We start from the raw sequence: 22,479 nt of genomic DNA on the forward strand, positions 1-22,479 counted from the left end.
CCTGACTTGGCCCTCCGCGTCCTCGGCCGCGTCCACGTCCTCTAGGCCTACCCCTACCCCTCAGCATGCTGTATTACCAGTGATTTGATTTCACAGGCAGGAAATAAATTGGCGCAAGACTGCAGGCCAAATATAATTTTTTCCCTTTTTTGAAAACGAAAGGCCCCACTGCCTCTAGTGAATGAATAATCTAAGTTTAATAACTGTGCTGTGGCCCTGCTAATGTGGCACAGAACTTGAGGGTAGCAGAGTTATTAACTCTGGCAGAGCAGGTATTTTTTTTTCCAATTAAGGAAAGCAAATGGCGAAGCCAGCAGTAAACCGTAGCTGGGTGCGTCTGATTTTTAAACGTTGCACACGCACCCGACACGTGTCCACCGCCCTTAGGACGGACAGAGGCAGGACAAATAGAATTATTTTCAGCTTTTTTCCACCAAAAGGCAGCACTGCGTATATTCAATGAACATGAGAAGTTTAATAACTGTGCTGTGGCCCTGCTAATGTGGCACAGAACTTGAGGGTAGCAGAGTTATTAACTCTGGCAGAGCAGGTATTTTTTTTTCCAATTAAGGAAAGCAAATGGCGAAGCCAGCAGTAAACCGTAGCTGGGTGCGTCTGATTTTTAAACGTTGCACACGCAGCCGACACGTGTCCACCGCCCTTAGGACGGACAGAGGCAGGACAAATAGAATTATTTTCAGTTTTTTTCCACCAAAAGGCAGCACTGCGTATATTCAATGAACATGAGAAGTTTAATAACTGTGCTGTGGCCCTGCTAATGTGGCACAGAACTTGAGGGTAGCAGAGTTATTATAACTCTGGCAGAGCAGGTATTTTTTTTCCAAATTAAGGAAAGCAAATGGCGAAGCCAGGAGTAAAACGTAGCTGGGTGTGTCTGATTTTTAAACGTTGCACACGCAGCCGACACGTGTCCACCGCCCTTAGGACGGACAGAGGCAGGACAAATAGAATTATTTTCACTTGTTTTACAAGCAAAAGGCCGCACTGCGTATATTCAATGAATAATAACTGTGTTGTGGCCCTGCCTACACAATTCTTTCCCTGCAGTATCAATGGAGGGTGCAATGCTCTGCAGAGGCGATTTTGAGAAGAAAAAAAATATGCAGCACAGCTAACAGCAGCCAGCACAGTACTGCACACGGTTAAATATGGCCCTAGAAAGGACTATTGAAGTTCTTGAAGGCTACACTCACTCCTAACACTCTCCCTGCCTATGCAACACTTCTGTCCCTAATGCCGGGTGCAACGCTCTGCAGAGCCGATTTTGAGAAGAAAAAAAATTGCCACTGCTCACAGCAGCCAACACACAGCTATCAGTGGCCCTAATAAGGACCTTTGGGGGTCTTGAAGCCTACACTAACTACCAATTCTTTCCCTACAGCAGCTCCGGTACAAACAGCACTGTCCCTCACTAACTCACAAGGCATCTGAGGCGAGCCACGGGAGGGGCCGACTTTTATATTAGGCGGACACCTGATCTCCCCAGCCACTCACAGCAGGGGGGTGGTATAGGGCTTGAACGACGCAGGGGGAAGTTGTAATGCCTTCCCTATCTTTCAATTGGCCAGAAAAGCGCGCTAACGTCTCAGGGAAGGAAGTGAAAGTAACCCGAACACCGCATGGTGTTCGTTACGAATAACTAACATCCCGAACACCCTAATATCCACACGGATATTAAGTTCGGACGAACACGTTCGCTCATCTCTATTCCTCCCCCTATGTTTCCTATCTTCCACCCTTAAATATTTCGATTTCAGGACCTGGAAGGCTCTAGGCATCAAAAAAATTAGAAACATTTAAGGATAATTCAGTGATGGATTTCCCCACACTGTGTCAGGCATTCCAGCTACCTTCAGGGTTTGCTAATTTGAGGTTAAGATATGCTCTGCAGTCTCTAGATGTGCAAAAGCCCATATTTCCCAAAGTCGTCTTTCATCTTCTCCTCACTTCCTTACAGTGCATCTAAAGGCATATCTACGTGCTACGAAGACTCCTTCTACGTTGACTTTCAAAATAAGTCTTCTCATATGACAATGTGGGAAGGTTCCTGTTGGTGCAGAACAATACCTGGCCTCATGTAGCCAGAGTGTGTAGGCATTCCTTGGATGTTGAAGGCATTGATGCCATTGACTGGCCATCACGTTCCCCAGACCTGAATCCAATTGAAACCTCTGAGATACTCTGTATCAGTGCATCCAATGCCACCAATTAGTGCAACAAACTGTTCAGGAGTTTACTGATATCCTGATCCAGGTCTAGAAGGAGATCCCCAGGACACCATCAACCATCTTAACAGGATCATGCCTAGATATTATTGAGAGTGTATACAGGCATGTGGGTGCCATATGCACTACCGAGTCACATTAAATTCTCACAAATTGAATCTCTGAGTGATTTAAAATCCAGCTGTCAATAGGTTGATGATTTTGGTTTCCATTGACTGTTGTATATCAGTATAGATTTTCAAGTTAATTCTTTTGTTTATCGAGATCCAATGTGTAATTAAAAGTCTCCTTCCCACGGGCGTAAGTGCATTTTGGTTGCGTAAAAATGCTGTGGATTTAATGCCACTGAAAATTACTTAGGGCTTATTTACATGGGCATGTTTGCTTGCATATTGTTTTCAGTGGGTTGTTTCTCACTGTTCTTTTTTGATTGTGCAGTTTGCATTTTTTGGAGGTCCACAAATGTGCAAATATGTACGCGTAGCTATACGGAGTGTTTCGCGCAAACACCGACACCTAATTTAACTTAATAGCCATTTAAATTGGGACAGGAGCGATTCCCCTGCTCATGTGATCGAGCGGAGATGAACAGGAACGTGCAAATACGTAGCATAGGAGCGAGCGTTTTTGTGCCTACGCTCATCTGCAGGAGTCCTTAAGCCTATGGATTTCACTATCTCTGGCAAGTTTTTGTGTGCAAAGGTACACTGCACATTTCTGCACGCAAAAAATAACGCAGACAGGCTCATCGATATGGTCCAGAAATACACAGGTTTTCTGTGTATTCATTGTGTATTTGCGCTGGCCTATTTACTTTAAGGGCCTATTGTGGTGCGTAATACACACCAAAATGGGACATGCTATGCATATTTACATGTGATCACACATCGTGTGAAAAAATACGTTTGTGTTATTGAAATCAATAGGTTCTATTAACTGCGTATTACACATGCAAAAATTACCTGCATAATATTCTGTGCAAATACGCCCATATGAACGAGCCCTAAGGGCTCCCACACACTTGCGTTTTTTAACGCTGCGTTATTTGTAATGCAAATTCCAGCGGGACTTTCTAATGTTAAAAACGCATCGCACAAAAATCACAAACTTGCGATGCATTTTTAACATTAGAAAATCCTATTAACAATCACGTTAAAAAAAACGCAGCGTCAATGCAGCATTAAAAACGCAAGTGTGTGGGAGCCCTTAGTGTTGACTTAATCTTCTGAGAAGAGCGTTCCTTTAATTTTTTTTTGCGAAGTGTATTTTGTCTTCTGATGTGTTAGTTCCAGCAATAAGCATAAAGGCAGGAAATCTTCAACTTCGTGGTTAAATGGTATAATCTATAGGATAAGTGTATGCAAGAAATCCCTGCTGACAATCCTTCCTTAGACAAAAGGAGTCTGAAACAGATGTGGGACCCATGCAGATACTCCAGAACAAAATGATGCTCATGTACAGGAAGAGGATACTTACATTTCCTGGATATCATTCCTGGCATGACATGAAATGTTGGGGTATAAGAAGGGAATAGACATGGCTGCTACAACAGGAGCATGCGTTCTTGCATCACATACAATAGATGCTTACAGAGTTCAGTCACTGTTCATTGTTGTTCGTGGTGGTTGGATGTTGAGGGACTCCTTGTATTTAGCTACATGCTAGGGAGAGGAAACTTTACATATAAATTGAGCTAAAATAATTTTAAATGGGATCTCTCAGCATGAATACAATAATAATCTTTATTTGTATAGCGCCAACATATTCCGCAGCGCTTACATAGACAGGGGGAATACAGAAAGATAAAAGTACAAAAATTATAGAACCATGGTTACATAGTAATCAGTTAATGGAAAGAGTAGGGGTGAGGGTCCTGCTCCAACGAGCTTACATACTACAGATAGTGGGGTGATACAGAAGGTAAAGGGGCTGGAGATGTGCACCGTATGGCGAGGTGGAGTGTGAGGGATGCTTTACACATAGACAATGGTCAGACATTAAGCTGTGTGACAGCAAAATCGGTATGACTGCAAGGGCAGTTGATGGTGGCTGGCAAGGTTTGCAGTCAATAGGTCAGGGAGCATGTTATCAGGCAGCATACAGAGGGGTTTGTTTTGGGGAATGCAGTATGCCTTCCTGCAGAGGTGCATTTTTAGAGCACGCCTGAAGTTTTGTGAGTCCTGGATTGCCCGGGTATCCTTTGGTAGTGCATTCCAGAGGACTGGTGCTGCTCTGGAGAAGTCTTGGAGGTGGGAATGAGAAGTTCAAATTAGAGTGGCGCGTAGTCTAGTTTCGTTAGCAGAGTGGAGAACCCGGGCTGGGTGATGGATTGAGATGAGGGAGGCAATATAGGGTGACACTGTGCTGTGGAGATCTTTGTGGATGAAGGTATTGAGTTTAAATTGAATTCTGTATTTAACGGGCAGCCAGTGCAGTGACCGGCACAGGGCAGAGGCGTCCGAGTAGCGGCTGGACAGGAAGATGAGCCTAGCTGCCGGATTCAGGATGGATTGGAGAGGGTAGAGTCTGATGCAGGGTAGGCCAATCAGCAACGAATTGCAATAATCGAGCCGAGAGTGGATGTGGGCAATAATAAGCGTTTTTAGCATCTCTGCGGTGAGAAAACAGCGGATTCTTAAGGTGCAACTGACATGTTCGGGCAAGAGATTGGATGTAGGGGGTAAAGGAGAGATCGGAGTCAAATATGACCCGAAGGCAGCGGGCGTTCTGTCTGGAGTTATGGTGGCGCCACACACAGAGATGGAGATGTCAGGATGAGGTCGGTTAGTGGAACGTGGAAATACCAGTAGGTCAGTTTTACAGAGGTATAGTTTTAGGTAGAGAGAGGACATAGTGTTAGAGACAACGGACAGTCGGTGATGTTTTGAAGAAAAGCTGCAGAGATGTCACGGGAAGAGGTATATAGCTGGGTGTCGTCAGTGTAGAGGTGGTATTGGATGCCGAAACTCCTAATGGTCTGTCCAATAGGGGCTGTGTAGATGGAGAAAAGGAGGGGTCCGAGGACAACAGCAAGGGGAAGAGGAGAGGAGGTGGAGCCAGCAAAGAAGACGCTGAAGGAGGATCAGTAGGGAGTAATCGCCCCTCGATTTGGCTGTCAGGAGGTCATTTGATACCCTTGTAAGGGCAGTTTCTGTCGAGTGTTGAGGTTGGAAGCCAGACTAGAAGGGGTCTAGGAGAGAGTTTTCTGATAGATAGCATACAAGGCAGGAGTAAACTAGGTGTTCTAGTAGTTTGGTGATGAAGGAGAGATTAGAGATGGGTCGGTAGTTTGCAGCATCAGTCGCATCAAGATCGGCTTCTTTAGCAGTGGAGATATGATGGCGAGTTTGAAAGAAGAGGGAAAGATGCCAGAGGTTAGAGAGAGGTTGAATATAGTGGTGAGATGGGAGATGACCATTGGGGAGAGGGATCAGAGGAGGTGTGAGGGGAGAGGGTCGCTAGTGCAGGTGGTGGGGCGAGCAGAGGAAAGCAATTTGGAGACTTCTTCCTCTGTCGTTGGTCTGAGTACAGACAGTGAGCAGGAGCTAGATGCAGTGCTGACAAGACTAGGATCAGGGCTAGTCCGGGATTTGGAAGTTACTTCCTGATGGATGTCATTAATTTTCTTTTTGAAGTAGGCAGCCAACTGTACAGCACTGAGATCCATCACAGGGGGCTGCGGTTTAGGGCTGAGATGGGAGTGAAAAGTATGAAAGAGCCATTTAGGGTTGTGTGGTAGTGAGGAGAAGAGAGAGGTGAAGTAGACTTGTTTGGCATGGTGGAGGGCGAGGTTGTAGGTTCTGAGCATGAATTTGTAGTGCAGGAAGTCTGCATACGTTTGCAACTTCCTCCACAACTGTTCAGCACTTCTAGAGCAGGGGTCCCCAACCACCGGTCCGCAGACCGGGGCCGGGCCATATGGTGCATACGGCCGGTCCGCGGCACCGCCGGGAACTTTTAATAAGACAGGAACAATCGCGGGCCCTTCAGCCGCGCACTGCGCTCTCACACTAACCTGCTGTGTGGAAGCGGCCCCTTCAGCAGCGCTCTGCGGTGTCACACTAGTCTGCTATGTTCCTTGCAGCGCGCGGCAACCAATCACAACGCGCCTTCTTTGGCGCCGAGGACTGTGGCACCAAACAGCAGAGCGTCCATCCCGTGAGTAGAAGAGAAGAGCGGCCTCTGCATGTAGCAAGCAGCATCCGCGTGAGTGGTCAATTTCAAGATGTGTGTGTCGGAGGGGGGGGAGAGAAATTAAATGCTGGGGGAGGGAGGAATAACATACCTGCTGCCCTATGTGTGTGTGCTGGAGGGGGGGGATGACATACCTGCTGCCCTATGTGTGTGTGCTGGGGGGGGATAACATACCTGCTGCCCTATGTGTGTGTGCTGGGGGGGGATAACATACCTGCTGCCCTATGTGTGTGTGCTGGGGGGGGGGGGATAACAAACCTGCTGCCCTATGTGTGTGCTGGGGGGGGATAACATACCTGCTGCCCTATGTGTGTGCTGGGGGAGGGGGATAACATACCTGCTGCCCTATGTGTGTGCTGGGGGAGGGGGATAACATACCTGCTGCCCTATGTGTGTGCTGGGGGGGATAACATGCCTGCTGCCCTATGTGTGTGTGCTGGGGGGGAATAACATACCTGCTGTCCTATGTGTGTGTGCTGGGGGGGAGAGATAACATACCTGCTGCCCTATGTGTGTGCTGGGGGGGGGGGGGATAACATACCTGCTGTCCTATGTGTGTGTGCTGGGGGGGGGGGATTACATACCTGCTGTCCTATGTGTGTGTGCTGGGGGGGGGATAACATACCTGCTGCCCTATGTGTGTGCTTGGGGGGGATAACATACCTGCTGTCCTATGTGTGTGCTGGGGGGGGGGGGGGGATAACATACCTGCTGCCCTATGTGTGTGTGCTGGGGGGGGATAACATACCTGCTGCCCTATGTGTGTGTGCTGGGGGGGGGAATAACATACCTGCTACCCTATGTGTGTGTGCTGGGGGGGGGGGGGATAACATGCCTGCTGCCCTATGTGTGTGCTGGGGGAGGGGGATAACATACCTGCTGCCCTATGCGTGTGTGCTGGGGGGGATAACATACCTGCTGCCCTATGTGTGCGCTGGGTGGGGATAACATACCTGCTGCCCTATGTGTGTGCTGGGGGGGATAACATACCTACAGCCCTATGTGTGTGCGCTGGGGGGGGGATAACATACCTGCTGCCCTATGTGTGTGTGCGGGGGGGATAACATACCTGCTGCCCTATGTGTGTGTGCTGGGGGGGGGGATAACATACCTGCTGCCCTATGTGTGTGTGCTGGGGGGGATAACATACCTGCTGTCCTATGTGTGTGTGCTGGGGGGGGATAACATACCTGCTGCCCTATGTGTGTGTGCTGGGGGAGGGGATAACATACCTGCTGCCCTATGTGTGTGTGCTGGGGGGGGGGGGATAACATACCTGCTGCCCTATGTGTGTGCTAGGGGCGGGGGGGATAACATACCTGCTGCCCAATGTGTGTGTGCTGGGGGGGGGATAACATACCTGCTGTCCTATGTGTGTGTGCTGGGGGGGAGAGATAACATACCTGCTGCCCTATGTGTGTGCTGGGAGGGGGGATAACATACCTGCTGTCCCATGTGTGTGTGCTGGGGGGATGACATACCTGTTGCCCTATGTGTGTGCTGGGGGGGATAACATACCTGCTGCCCTATGTGTGTGTGCTGGGGGGGGGATAACATACCTGCTGCCCTATGTGTGTGTGCTGGGGGGGGGGGGGAATAACATACCTGCTGTCCTATGTGTGTGTGCTGAGGGGGAGAGATAACATACCTGCTGCCCTATGTGTGTGCTGGGGGGGGGGGGGGATAACATACCTGCTGTCCTATGTGTGTGTGTTGGGGGGGGGGATAACATACCTGTTGCCCGATGTGTGTGCTGGGGGGGATAACATACCTGCTGCCCTATGTGTGTGCTGAGGGGGGGATAACATACCTGCTGTCCTATGTGTGTGCTGGGGGGGGGGGGGATAACATACCTGCTGCCCTATGTGTGTGTGCTGGGGGGGGGGATAACATACCTGCTGCCCTATGTGTGTGTGCTGGGGGGGGGAATAACATACCTGCTACCCTATGTGTGTGTGCTGGGGGGGGGATAACATGCCTGCTGCCCTATGTGTGTGCTGGGGGAGGGGGATAACATACCTGCTGCCCTATGCGTGTGTGCTGGGGGGGGGGGGATAACATACCTGCTGCCCTATGTGTGTGTGCTGGGGGGGGGATAACATACCTGCTGCCCTATGTGTGTGCTGGGGGGGGGGGGATAACATACCTGCTGCCCAATGTGTGTGTGCTGGGGGGGGATAACATACCTGCTGTCCTATGTGTGTGTGCTAGGGGGGAGAGATAACATACCTGCTGCCCTATGTGTGTGCTGGGAGGGGGGATAACATACCTGCTGTCCTATGTGTGTGTGCTGGGGGGGATAACATACCTGTTGCCCTATGTGTGTGCAGGGGGGGATAACATACCTGCTGCCCTATGTGTGTGTGCTGGGGGGGGGATAACATACCTGCTGCTCTATGTGTGTGTGCTGAGGGGGGGGGGGGGAATAACATACCTGCTGCCCTATGTGTGTGTGCTGGGGGCGATAACATGCCTGCTGCCCTATGTGTGTGCTGGTGGAGGGGGATAACATACCTGCTGCCCTATGTTTGTCTGCTGGGGGGGGGGGGGAATAACATACCTGCTGCCCTATGTGTGTGTGCTGGGCGGGGGGGGGGGATAACATACCTGCTGCCCTATGTGAGTGTGCTGGGGGGGGGGGGGATAACATACCTGCTGCCCTATGTGTGTGTGCTGGGGGCGGGATAACATACCTGCTGTCCTATGTGTGTGTGCTGGGGGGGGGGGGGGGATAACATACCTGCTGCCCTATGTGTGTGTGCTGGGGGGGGATAACATACCTGCTGCCCTATGTGTGTGTGCTGGGGGGGGGATAACATACCTGCTGCCCTATGTGTGTGTGCTGGTGGGATAACATACCTGCTGCCCTATGTGTGTGTGCTGGGGGGGGATAACATGCCTGCTGCCCTATGTGTGTGTGCTGGGGGGGGGATAACATACCTGCTGCCCTATGTGTGCGCTGGGTGGGGATAACATACCTGCTGCCCTATGTGTGTGCTGGGGGGGATAACATACCTGCTGCCCTATGTGTGTGTGCTGGGGGGGGGGGGAATAACATACCTGCTGCCCTATGTGTGTGCTGGGGGGGGGGGAATAACATACCTGCTGCCCTATGTGTGTGCTGGGGGGGATAACATACCTGCTGCCCTATGTGTGTGTGCTGGGGGGGGGGGATAACATACCTGCTGCCCTATGTGTGTGTGCTGGGGGGGATAACATACCTGCTGTCCTATGTGTGTGTGCTGGGGGGATAACATACCTGCTGCCCTATGTGTGTGTGCTGGGGGGGGGGGGGATAACATACCTGCTGCCCTATGTGTGTGTGCTGGGGGGGAGATAACATACCTGCTGCCCTATGTGTGTGCTGGGGGGGGGATAACATACCTGCTCTCCTATGTGTGTGTGCTGGGGGGGATAACATACCTGCTGTCCTATGTGTGTGTGCTAGGGGGGAGAGATAACATACCTGCTGCCCTATGTGTGTGCTGGGAGGGGGGATAACATACCTGCTGTCCTATGTGTGTGTGCTGGGGGGGGATAACATACCTGTTGCCCTATGTGTGTGCTGGGGGGGATAACATACCTGCTGCCCTATGTGTGTGTGCTGGGGGGGATAACATACCAGCTGCCCTGTGTGTGTGCTGGGGGGGGGGATTACATACCTGCTGTCCTATGTGTGTGTGCTGGGGGGGGGATTACATACCTGCTGTCCTATGTGTGTGTGCTGGGGGGGGGGGATAACATACCTGCTGCCCTATGTGTGTGCTGAGGGGGGGGGGATAACATACCTGCTGTCCTATGTGTGTGCTGGGGGGGGGGGGGATAACATACCTGCTGCCCTATGTGTGTGTGCTGGGGGGGGGATAACATACCTGCTGCTCTATGTGTGTGTGCTGAGGGGGGGGGGGAATAACATACCTACTGCCGTATGTGTGTGTGCTGGGGGGGATAACATGCCTGCTGCCCTATGTGTGTGCTGGTGGAGGGGGATAACATACCTGCTGCCCTATGTGTGTGTGCTGAGGGGGGGGATAACATACCTGCTGCCCTATGTGTGTGCTGGGTGGGGATAACATACCTGCTGCCCTATGTGTGTGTTGGGGGGGGGGGGATAACATGCCTGCTGCCCTATGTATGTGTGCTGGGGGGGGGGGAAATAACATACCTGCTGCCCTATGTGGGTGTGCTGGGGGGGGATAACATACCTGCTGCCCTATGTGTGTGTGCTGGGGGCGGGATACCATACCTGCTGTCCTATGTGTGTGTGCTGGGGGGGGGGATAACATACCTGCTGCCCTATGTGTGTGTGCTGGGGGGGGGGGGTAACATACCTGCTGCACTATGTGTGTGTGCTGGGGGGGGGGGGGATAACATACCTGCTGCCCTATGTGTGTGTGCTGGGGGGATAACATACCTGCTGCCCTATGTGTGTGTGCTGGGGGGGATAACATGCCTGCTGCCCTATGTGTGTGTGCTGGGGGGGATGGGATAACATACCTGCTGCCTTATGTGTGTGTGCTGTGAAGGGGGGGGGGGATAACATACCTGCTGCCCTATGTGTGTGTGCTGGAAAGGGGGGTGGGGGATAACATACCTGCTGCCCTATGTGTGTGTGCTGGGAAGGGGGGGGGGGATAACATACCTGCTGCCCTATGTGTGTGCTGGGGGGGGGGGGGGATAACATACCTGCTGCCCTATGTGTGTGTGCTGGGGGGGGATAACATACCTGCTGCTCTATGTGTGTGTGCTGAGGGGGGGGGGGGAATAACATACCTACTGCCGTATGTGTGTGTGCTGGGGGGGATAACATGCCTGCTGCCCTATGTGTGTGCTGGTGGAGGGGGATAACATACCTGCTGCCCTATGTGTGTGTGCTGAGGGGGGGGGATAACATACCTGCTGCCCTATGTGTGTGCTGGGTGGGGATAACATACCTGCTGCCCTATGTGTGTGTTGGGGGGGGGGGGATAACATGCCTGCTGCCCTATGTATGTGTGCTGGGGGGGGGGGGGGGAAATAACATACCTGCTGCCCTATGTGCGCGCTGGGTGGGGATAACATACCTGCTGCCCTATGTGTGTGCTGGGGGGGATAACATACCTGCTGCCCTATGTGTGTGTGCTGGGGTGGGGGGGAATAACATACCTGCTGCCCTATGTGTGTGTGCTGGGGGGGATAACATACCTGCTGACCTATGTGTGTGTGCTGGGGGGGGGGGGATAACATACCTGCTGCCCTATGTGTGTGTGCTGGGGGGGATAACATACCTGCTGCCCTATGTGTGTGTGCTGGGGGGGGGAATAACATACCTGCTACCCTATGTGTGTGTGCTAGGGGGGGGGGGATAACATGCCTGCTGCCCTATGTGTGTGCTGGGGGAGGGGGATAACATACCTGCTGCCCTATGCGTGTGTGCTGGGGGGGATAACATACCTGCTGCCCTATGTGTGCGCTGGGTGGGGATAACATACCTGCTGCCCTATGTGTGTGCTGGGGGGGATAACATACCTGCTGCCCTATGTGTGTGCGCTGGGGGGGGGATAACATACCTGCTGCCCTATGTGTGTGTGCGGGGGGGATAACATACCTGCTGCCCTATGTGTGTGCGCTGGGGGGGGGATAACATACCTGCTGCCCTATGTGTGTGTGCGGGGGGGATAACATACCTGCTGCCCTATGTGTGTGTGCTGGGGGGGGGGATAACATACCTGCTGCCCTATGTGTGTGTGCTGGGGGAGGGGGATAACATACCTGCTGCCCTATGCGTGTGTGCTGGGGGGGATAACATACCTGCTGCCCTATGTGTGCGCTGGGTGGGGATAACATACCTGCTGCCCTATGTGTGTGCTGGGGGGGATAACATACCTGCTGCCCTATGTGTGTGCGCTGGGGGGGGGATAACATACCTGCTGCCCTATGTGTGTGTGCGGGGGGGATAACATACCTGCTGCCCTATGTGTGTGTGCTGGGGGGGGGGATAACATACCTGCTGCCCTATGTGTGTGTGCTGGGGGGGATAACATACCTGCTGTCCTATGTGTGTGTGCTGGGGGGGGATAACATACCTGCTGCCCTATGTGTGTGTGCTGGGGGAGGGGATAACATACCTGCTGCCCTATGTGTGTGTGCTGGGGGGGGGGCATAACATACCTGCTGCCCTATGTGTGTGCTGGGGGGGGGGGGGGGGATAACATACCTGCTGCCCAATGTGTGTGTGCTGGGGGGGGGATAACATACCTGCTGTCCTATGTGTGTGTGCTGGGGGGGAGAGATAACATACCTGCTGCCCTATGTGTGTGCTGGGAGGGGGGATAACATACCTGCTGTCCCATGTGTGTGTGCTGGGGGGATGACATACCTGTTGCCCTATGTGTGTGCTGGGGGGGATAACATACCTGCTGCCCTATGTGTGTGTGCTGGGGGGGGGGATAACATACCTGCTGCCCTATGTGTGTGTGCTGGGGGGGGGGGGGGGAATAACATACCTGCTGTCCTATGTGTGTGTGCTGAGGGGGAGAGATAACATACCTGCTGCCCTATGTGTGTGCTGGGGGGGGGGGGGGGGGGGGATAACATACCTGCTGTCCTATGTGTGTGTGTTGGGGGGGGGGATAACATACCTGTTGCCCGATGTGTGTGCTGGGGGGGATAACATACCTGCTGCCCTATGTGTGTGCTGAGGGGGGGATAACATACCTGCTGTCCTATGTGTGTGCTGGGGGGGGGCGGATAACATACCTGCTGCCCTATGTGTGTGTGCTGGGGGGGGGGATAACATACCTGCTGCCCTATGTGTGTGTGCTGGGGGGGGAATAACATACCTGCTACCCTATGTGTGTGTGCTGGGGGGGGGATAACATGCCTGCTGCCCTATGTGTGTGCTGGGGGAGGGGGATAACATACCTGCTGCCCTATGCGTGTGTGCTGGGGGGGGGGGGATAACATACCTGCTGCCCTATGTGTGCGCTGGGTGGGGATAACATACCTGCTGCCCTATGTGTGTGCTGGGGGGATAACATACCTGCTGCCCTATGTGTGTGTGCTGGGGGGATAACATACCTGCTGCCCTATGTGTGTGCGCTGGGGGGGGGGATAACATACCTGCTGCCCTATGTGTGTGTGCTGGGGGGGATAACATACCTGCTGTCCTATGTGTGTGTGCTGGGGGGGGGGGGGTAACATACCTGCTGCCCTATGTGTGTGTGCTGGGGGGGGGGGATAACATACCTGCTGCCCTATGTGTGTGTGCTGGGGGGGGGATGAATACCTGCTGCCCTATGTGTGTGCTGGGGGGGGGGGGATAACATACCTGCTGCCCAATGTGTGTGTGCTGGGGGGGGATAACATACCTGCTGTCCTATGTGTGTGTGCTAGGGGGGAGAGATAACATACCTGCTGCCCTATGTGTGTGCTGGGAGGGGGGATAACATACCTGCTGTCCTATGTGTGTGTGCTGGGGGGGATAACATACCTGTTGCCCTATGTGTGTGCAGGGGGGGATAACATACCTGCTGCCCTATGTGTGTGTGCTGGGGGGGGGATAACATACCTGCTGCTCTATGTGTGTGTGCTGAGGGGGGGGGGGAATAACATACCTGCTGCCCTATGTGTGTGTGCTGGGGGCGATAACATGCCTGCTGCCCTATGTGTGTGCTGGTGGAGGGGGATAACATACCTGCTGCCCTATGTTTGTCTGCTGGGGGGGGGGGGGAATAACATACCTGCTGCCCTATGTGTGTGTGCTGGGCGGGGGGGGGGGGGGGATAACATACCTGCTGCCCTATGTGAGTGTGCTGGGGGGGGTGGATAACATACCTGCTGCCCTATGTGTGTGTGCTGGGGGCGGGATAACATACCTGCTGTCCTATGTGTGTGTGCTGGGGGGGGGGGGGGATAACATACCTGCTGCCCTATGTGTGTGTGCTGGGGGGGATAACATACCTGCTGCCCTATGTGTGTGTGCTGGGGGGGGATAACATACCTGCTGCCCTATGTGTGTGTGCTGGTGGGATAACATACCTGCTGCCCTATGTGTGTGTGCTGGGGGGGGATAACATGCCTGCTGCCCTATGTGTGTGTGCTGGGGGGGGGGATAACATACCTGCTGCCCTATGTGTGCGCTGGGTGGGGATAACATACCTGCTGCCCTATGTGTGTGCTGGGGGGGATAACATACCTGCTGCCCTATGTGTGTGTGCTGGGGGGGGGGGGAATAACATACCTGCTGCCCTATGTGTGTGCTGGGGGGGGGGAATAACATACCTGCTGCCCTATGTGTGTGCTGGGGGGGATAACATACCTGCTGCCCTATGTGTGTGTGCTGGGGGGGGGGGGGATAACATACCTGCTGCCCTATGTGTGTGTGCTGGGGGGGATAACATACCTGCTGTCCTATGTGTGTGTGCTGGGGGGATAACATACCTGCTGCCCTATGTGTGTGTGCTGGGGGGGGGGGGATAACATACCTGCTGCCCTATGTGTGTGTGCTGGGGGGGAGATAACATACCTGCTGCCCTATGTGTGTGCTGGGGGGGGGGGATAACATACCTGCTCTCCTATATGTGTGTGCTGGGGGGGATAACATACCTGCTGTCCTATGTGTGTGTGCTAGGGGGGAGAGATAACATACCTGCTGCCCTATGTGTGTGCTGGGAGGGGGGATAACATACCTGCTGTCCTATGTGTGTGTGCTGGGGGGGGATAACATACCTGTTGCCCTATGTGTGTGCTGGGGGGGATAACATACCTGCTGCCCTATGTGTGTGTGCTGGGGGGGATAACATACCAGCTGCCCTATGTGTGTGTGCTGGGGGGGGGGGATTACATACCTGCTGTCCTATGTGTGTGTGCTGGGGGGGGGGATAACATACCTGCTGCCCTATGTGTGTGCTGAGGGGGGGGGGATAACATACCTGCTGTCCTATGTGTGTGCTGGGGGGGATAACATACCTGCTGCCCTATGTGTGTGTGCTGGGGGGGATAACATACCTGCTGCTCTATGTGTGTGCGCTGAGGGGGGGGGGGGAATAACATACCTACTGCCGTATGTGTGTGTGCTGGGGGGGATAACATGCCTGCTGCCCTATGTGTGTGCTGGTGGAGGGGGATAACATACCTGCTGCCCTATGTGTGTGTGCTGAGGGGGGGGATAACATACCTGCTGCCCTATGTGTGTGCTGGGTGGGGATAACATACCTGCTGCCCTATGTGTGTGTTGGGGGGGGGGGATAACATGCCTGCTGCCCTATGTATGTGTGCTGGGGGGGGGGGGGGGGAAATAACATACCTGCTGCCCTATGTGGGTGTGCTGGGGGGGGATAACATACCTGCTGCCCTATGTGTGTGTGCTGGGGGCGGGATAACATACCTGCTGTCCTATGTGTGTGTGCTGGGGGGGGGGGATAACATACCTGCTGCCCTATGTGTGTGTGCTGGGGGGGGGGGGGGTAACATACCTGCTGCACTATGTGTGTGTGCTGGGGGGGGGGGGGATAACATACCTGCTGCCCTATGTGTGTGTGCTGGGGGGATAACATACCTGCTGCCCTATGTGTGTGTGCTGGGGGGGATAACATGCCTGCTGCCCTATGTGTGTGTGCTGGGGGGGATGGGATAACATACCTGCTGCCTTATGTGTGTGTGCTGTGAAGGGGGGGGGGGGATAACATACCTGCTGCCCTATGTGTGTGTGCTGGAAAGGGGGGTGGGGGATAACATACCTGCTGCCCTATGTGTGTGTGCTGGGAAGGGGGGGGGATAACATACCTGCTGCCCTATGTGTGTGCTGGGGGGGGGGGGGATAACATACCTGCTGCCCTATGTGTGTGTGCTGGGGGGGGATAACATACCTGCTGCTCTATGTGTGTGTGCTGAGGGGGGGGGGGGGGGAATAACATACCTACTGCCGTATGTGTGTGTGCTGGGGGGGATAACATGCCTGCTGCCCTATGTGTGTGCTGGTGGAGGGGGATAACATACCTGCTGCCCTATGTGTGTGTGCTGAGGGGGGGGGATAACATACCTGCTGCCCTATGTGTGTGCTGGGTGGGGATAACATACCTGCTGCCCTATGTGTGTGTTGGGGGGGGGGGGATAACATGCCTGCTGCCCTATGTATGTGTGCTGGGGGGGGGGGAAATAACATACCTGCTGCCCTATGTGTGCGCTGGGTGGGGATAACATACCTGCTGCCCTATGTGTGTGCTGGGGGGGATAACATACCTGCTGCCCTATGTGTGTGTGCTGGGGTGGGGGGGAATAACATACCTGCTGCCCTATGTGTGTGTGCTGGGGGGGATAACATACCTGCTGACCTATGTGTGTGTGCTGGGGGGGGGGATAACATACCTGCTGCCCTATGTGTGTGTGCTGGGGGGGATAACATACCTGCTGTCCTATGTGTGTGTGCTGGGGGGATAACATACCTGCTGCCCTATGTGTGTGTGCTGGGGGGGGGGGATTACATACCTGCTGTCCTATGTGTGTGTGCTGGGGGGGGGGATAACATACCTGCTGCCCTATGTGTGTGCTGAGGGGGGGGGATAACATACCTGCTGTCCTATGTGTGTGCTGGGGGGGATAACATACCTGCTGCCCTATGTGTGTGTGCTGGGGGGAATAACATACCTGCTGCTCTATGTGTGTGTGCTGAGGGGGGGGGGAATAACATACCTACTGCCGTATGTGTGTGTGCTGGGGGGGATAACATGCCTGCTGCCCTATGTGTGTGCTGGTGGAGGGGGATAACATACCTGCTGCCCTATGTGTGTGTGCTGAGGGGGGGGGGATAACATACCTGCTGCCCTATGTGTGTGCTGGGTGGGGATAACATACCTGCTGCCCTATGTGTGTGTTGGGGGGGGGGGGATAACATGCCTGCTGCCCTATGTATGTGTGCTGGGGGGGGGGGGGAAATAACATACCTGCTGCCCTATGTGGGTGTGCTGGGGGGGGATAACATACCTGCTGCCCTATGTGTGTGTGCTGGGGGCGGGATAACATACCTGCTGTCCTATGTGTGTGTGCTGGGGGGGGGATAACATACCTGCTGCCCTATGTGTGTGTGCTGGGGGGGGGGGGTAACATACCTGCTGCACTATGTGTGTGTGCTGGGGGGGGGGGATAACATACCTGCTGCCCTATGTGTGTGTGCTGGGGGGATAACATACCTGCTGCCCTATGTGTGTGTGCTGGGGGGGATAACATGCCTGCTGCCCTATGTGTGTGTGCTGGGGGGGATGGGATAACATACCTGCTGCCTTATGTGTGTGTGCTGTGAAGGGGGGGGGGGGGGATAACATACCTGCTGCCCTATGTGTGTGTGCTGGAAAGGGGGGTGGGGGATAACATGCCTGCTGCCCTATGTGTGTGCTGGTGGAGGGGGATAACATACCTGCTGCCCTATGTGTGTGTGCTGAGGGGGGGGGATAACATACCTGCTGCCCTATGTATGTGCTGGGTGGGGATAACATACCTGCTGCCCTATGTGTGTGTTGGGGGGGGGGGGGGATAACATGCCTGCTGCCCTATGTATGTGTGCTGGGGGGGGGGGGGAAATAACATACCTGCTGCCCTATGTGTGCGCTGGGTGGGGATAACATACCTGCTGCCCTATGTGTGTGCTGGGGGGGATAACATACCTGCTGCCCTATGTGTGTGTGCTGGGGTGGGGGGAATAACATACCTGCTGCCCTATGTGTGTGTGCTGGGGGGGATAACATACCTGCTGACCTATGTGTGTGTGCTGGGGGGGGGGGATAACATACCTGCTGCCCTATGTGTGTGTGCTGGGGGGGATAACATACCTGCTGTCCTATGTGTGTGTGCTGGGGGGATAACATACCTGCTGCCCTATGTGTGTGTGCTGGGGGGATAACATACCTGCTGCCCTATGTGTGTGTGCTGGGGGGGGGGGGGGGATAACATACCTGCTGCCCTATGTGTGTGTGCTGGGGGGGAGATAACATACCTGCTGCCCTATGTGTGTGCTGGGGGGGGGGATAACATACCTGCTCTCCTATGTGTGTGTGCTGGGGGGGATAACATACCTGCTGTCCTATGTGTGTGTGCTAGGGGGGAGAGATAACATACCTGCTGCCCTATGTGTGTGCTGGGAGGGGGGATAACATACCTGCTGTCCTATGTGTGTGTGCTGGGGGGGGATAACATACCTGTTGCCCTATGTGTGTGCTGGGGGGGATAACATACCTGCTGCCCTATGTGTGTGTGCTGGGGGGGATAATATACCTGCTGCCCTATGTGTGTGTGCTGGGGGGGGGGGGGATTACATACCTGCTGTCCTATGTGTGTGTGCTGGGGGGGGGGGATAACATACCTGCTGCCCTATGTGTGTGCTGAGGGGGGGGGATAACATACCTGCTGTCCTATGTGTGTGCAGGGGGGGATAACATACCTGCTGCCCTATGTGTGTGTGCTGGGGGGGGGATAACATACCTGCTGCTCTATGTGTGTGTGCTGAGGGGGGGGGGAATAACATACCTGCTGCCCTATGTGTGTGTGCTGGGGGCGATAACATGCCTGCTGCCCTATGTGTGTGCTGGTGGAGGGGGATAACATACCTGCTGCCCTATGTTTGTCTGCTGGGGGGGGGGGGGAATAACATACCTGCTGCCCTATGTGTGTGTGCTGGGCGGGGGGGGGGGGGGGGATAACATACCTGCTGCCCTATGTGAGTGTGCTGGGGGGGGGGGGGGGATAACATACCTGCTGCCCTATGTGTGTGTGCTGGGGGCGGGATAACATACCTGCTGTCCTATGTGTGTGTGCTGGGGGGGGGGGGGGGATAACATACCTGCTGCCCTATGTGTGTGTGCTGGGGGGGGATAACATACCTGCTGCCCTATGTGTGTGTGCTGGGGGGGGGATAACATACCTGCTGCCCTATGTGTGTGTGCTGGTGGGATAACATACCTGCTGCCCTATGTGTGTGTGCTGGGGGGGGATAACATGCCTGCTGCCCTATGTGTGTGTGCTGGGGGGGGGATAACATACCTGCTGCCCTATGTGTGCGCTGGGTGGGGATAACATACCTGCTGCCCTATGTGTGTGCTGGGGGGGATAACATACCTGCTGCCCTATGTGTGTGTGCTGGGGGGGGGGAATAACATACCTGCTGCCCTATGTGTGTGCTGGGGGGGGGGGAATAACATACCTGCTGCCCTATGTGTGTGCTGGGGGGGATAACATACCTGCTGCCCTATGTGTGTGTGCTGGGGGGGGGGGATAACATACCTGCTGCCCTATGTGTGTGTGCTGGGGGGGATAACATACCTGCTGTCCTATGTGTGTGTGCTGGGGGGATAACATACCTGCTGCCCTATGTGTGTGTGCTGGGGGGGGGGGGGGGATAACATACCTGCTGCCCTATGTGTGTGTGCTGGGGGGGAGATAACATACCTGCTGCCCTATGTGTGTGCTGGGGGGGGGATAACATACCTGCTCTCCTATGTGTGTGTGCTGGGGGGGATAACATACCTGCTGTCCTATGTGTGTGTGCTAGGGGGGAGAGATAACATACCTGCTGCCCTATGTGTGTGCTGGGAGGGGGGATAACATACCTGCTGTCCTATGTGTGTGTGCTGGGGGGGGATAACATACCTGTTGCCCTATGTGTGTGCTGGGGGGGATAACATACCTGCTGCCCTATGTGTGTGTGCTGGGGGGGAAAACATACCAGCTGCCCTATGTGTGTGTGCTGGGGGGGGGGGGGGATTACATACCTGCTGTCCTATGTGTGTGTGCTGGGGGGGGGATAACATACCTGCTGCCCTATGTGTGTGCTGAGGGGGGGGGATAACATACCTGCTGTCCTATGTGTGTGCTGGGGGGGATAACATACCTGCTGCCCTAAGTGTGTGTGCTGGGGGGGATAACATACCTGCTGCTCTATGTGTGTGTGCTGAGGGGGGGGGGGAATAACATACCTACTGCCGTATGTGTGTGTGCTGGGGGGGATAACATGCCTGCTGCCCTATGTGTGTGCTGGTGGAGGGGGATAACATACCTGCTGCCCTATGTGTGTGTGCTGAGGGGGGGGATAACATACCTGCTGCCCTATGTGTGTGCTGGGTGGGGATAACATACCTGCTGCCCTATGTGTGTGTTGGGGGGGGGGGGATAACATGCCTGCTGCCCTATGTATGTGTGCTGGGGGGGGGGGGGGAAATAACATACCTGCTGCCCTATGTGGGTGTGCTGGGGGGGGATAACATACCTGCTGCCCTATGTGTGTGTGCTGGGGGCGGGATAACATACCTGCTGTCCTATGTGTGTGTGCTGGGGGGGGGGGATAACATACCTGCTGCCCTATGTGTGTGTGCTGGGGGGGGGGGGGTAACATACCTGCTGCACTATGTGTGTGTGCTGGGGGGGGGGGGATAACATACCTGCTGCCCTATGTGTGTGTGCTGGGGGGATAACATACCTGCTGCCCTATGTGTGTGTGCTGGGGGGGATAACATGCCTGCTGCCCTATGTGTGTGTGCTGGGGGGGATGGGATAACATACCTGCTGCCTTATGTGTGTGTGCTGTGAAGGGGGGGGGGGGGATAACATACCTGCTGCCCTATGTGTGTGTGCTGGAAAGGGGGGTGGGGGATAACATACCTGCTGCCCTATGTGTGTGTGCTGGGAAGGGGGGGGGATAACATACCTGCTGCCCTATGTGTGTGCTGGGGGGGGGGGATAACATACCTGCTGCCCTATGTGTGTGTGCTGGGGGGGGATAACATACCTGCTGCTCTATGTGTGTGTGCTGAGGGGGGGGGGGAATAACATACCTACTGCCGTATGTGTGTGTGCTGGGGGGGATAACATGCCTGCTGCCCTATGTGTGTGCTGGTGGAGGGGGATAACATACCTGCTGCCCTATGTGTGTGTGCTGAGGGGGGGGGATAACATACCTGCTGCCCTATGTGTGTGCTGGGTGGGGATAACATACCTGCTGCCCTATGTGTGTGTTGGGGGGGGGGGGGGATAACATGCCTGCTGCCCTATGTATGTGTGCTGGGGGGGGGGAAATAACATACCTGCTGCCCTATGTGTGCGCTGGGTGGGGATAACATACCTGCTGCCCTATGTGTGTGCTGGGGGGGATAACATACCTGCTGCCCTATGTGTGTGTGCTGGGGTGGGGGGGAATAACATACCTGCTGCCCTATGTGTGTGTGCTGGGGGGGATAACATACCTGCTGACCTATGTGTGTGTGCTGGGGGGGGGGGGATAACATACCTGCTGCCCTATGTGTGTGTGCTGGGGGGGATAACATACCTGCTGTCCTATGTGTGTGTGCTGGGGGGATAACATACCTGCTGCCCTATGTGTGTGTGCTGGGGGGATAACATACCTGCTGCCCTATGTGTGTGTGCTGGGGGGGGGGGGGATAACATACCTGCTGCCCTATGTGTGTGTGCTGGGGGGGAGATAACATACCTGCTGCCCTATGTGTGTGCTGGGGGGGGGGGGATAACATACCTGCTCTCCTATGTGTGTGTGCTGGGGGGGATAACATACCTGCTGTCCTATGTGTGTGTGCTAGGGGGGAGAGATAACATACCTGCTGCCCTATGTGTGTGCTGGGAGGGGGGATAACATACCTGCTGTCCTATGTGTGTGTGCTGGGGGGGGATAACATACCTGTTGCCCTATGTGTGTGCTGGGGGGGATAACATACCTGCTGCCCTATGTGTGTGTGCTGGGGGGGATAATATACCTGCTGCCCTATGTGTGTGTGCTGGGGGGGGGGGGGGGATTACATACCTGCTGTCCTATGTGTGTGTGCTGGGGGGGGGGGGATAACATACCTGCTGCCCTATGTGTGTGCTGAGGGGGGGGGGGATAACATACCTGCTGTCCTATGTGTGTGCTGGGGGGGGATAACATACCTGCTGCCCTATGTGTGTGTGCTGGGGGGGGATAACATACCTGCTGCTCTATGTGTGTGTGCTGAGGGGGGGGGGGGAATAACATACCTACTGCCGTATGTGTGTGTGCTGGGGGGGATAACATGCCTGCTGCCCA

This window comes from Eleutherodactylus coqui, chromosome 1 (genome assembly GCF_035609145.1).
Source record: "Eleutherodactylus coqui strain aEleCoq1 chromosome 1, aEleCoq1.hap1, whole genome shotgun sequence".
NCBI classification, from domain to species: Eukaryota; Metazoa; Chordata; class Amphibia; order Anura; family Eleutherodactylidae; genus Eleutherodactylus; species Eleutherodactylus coqui.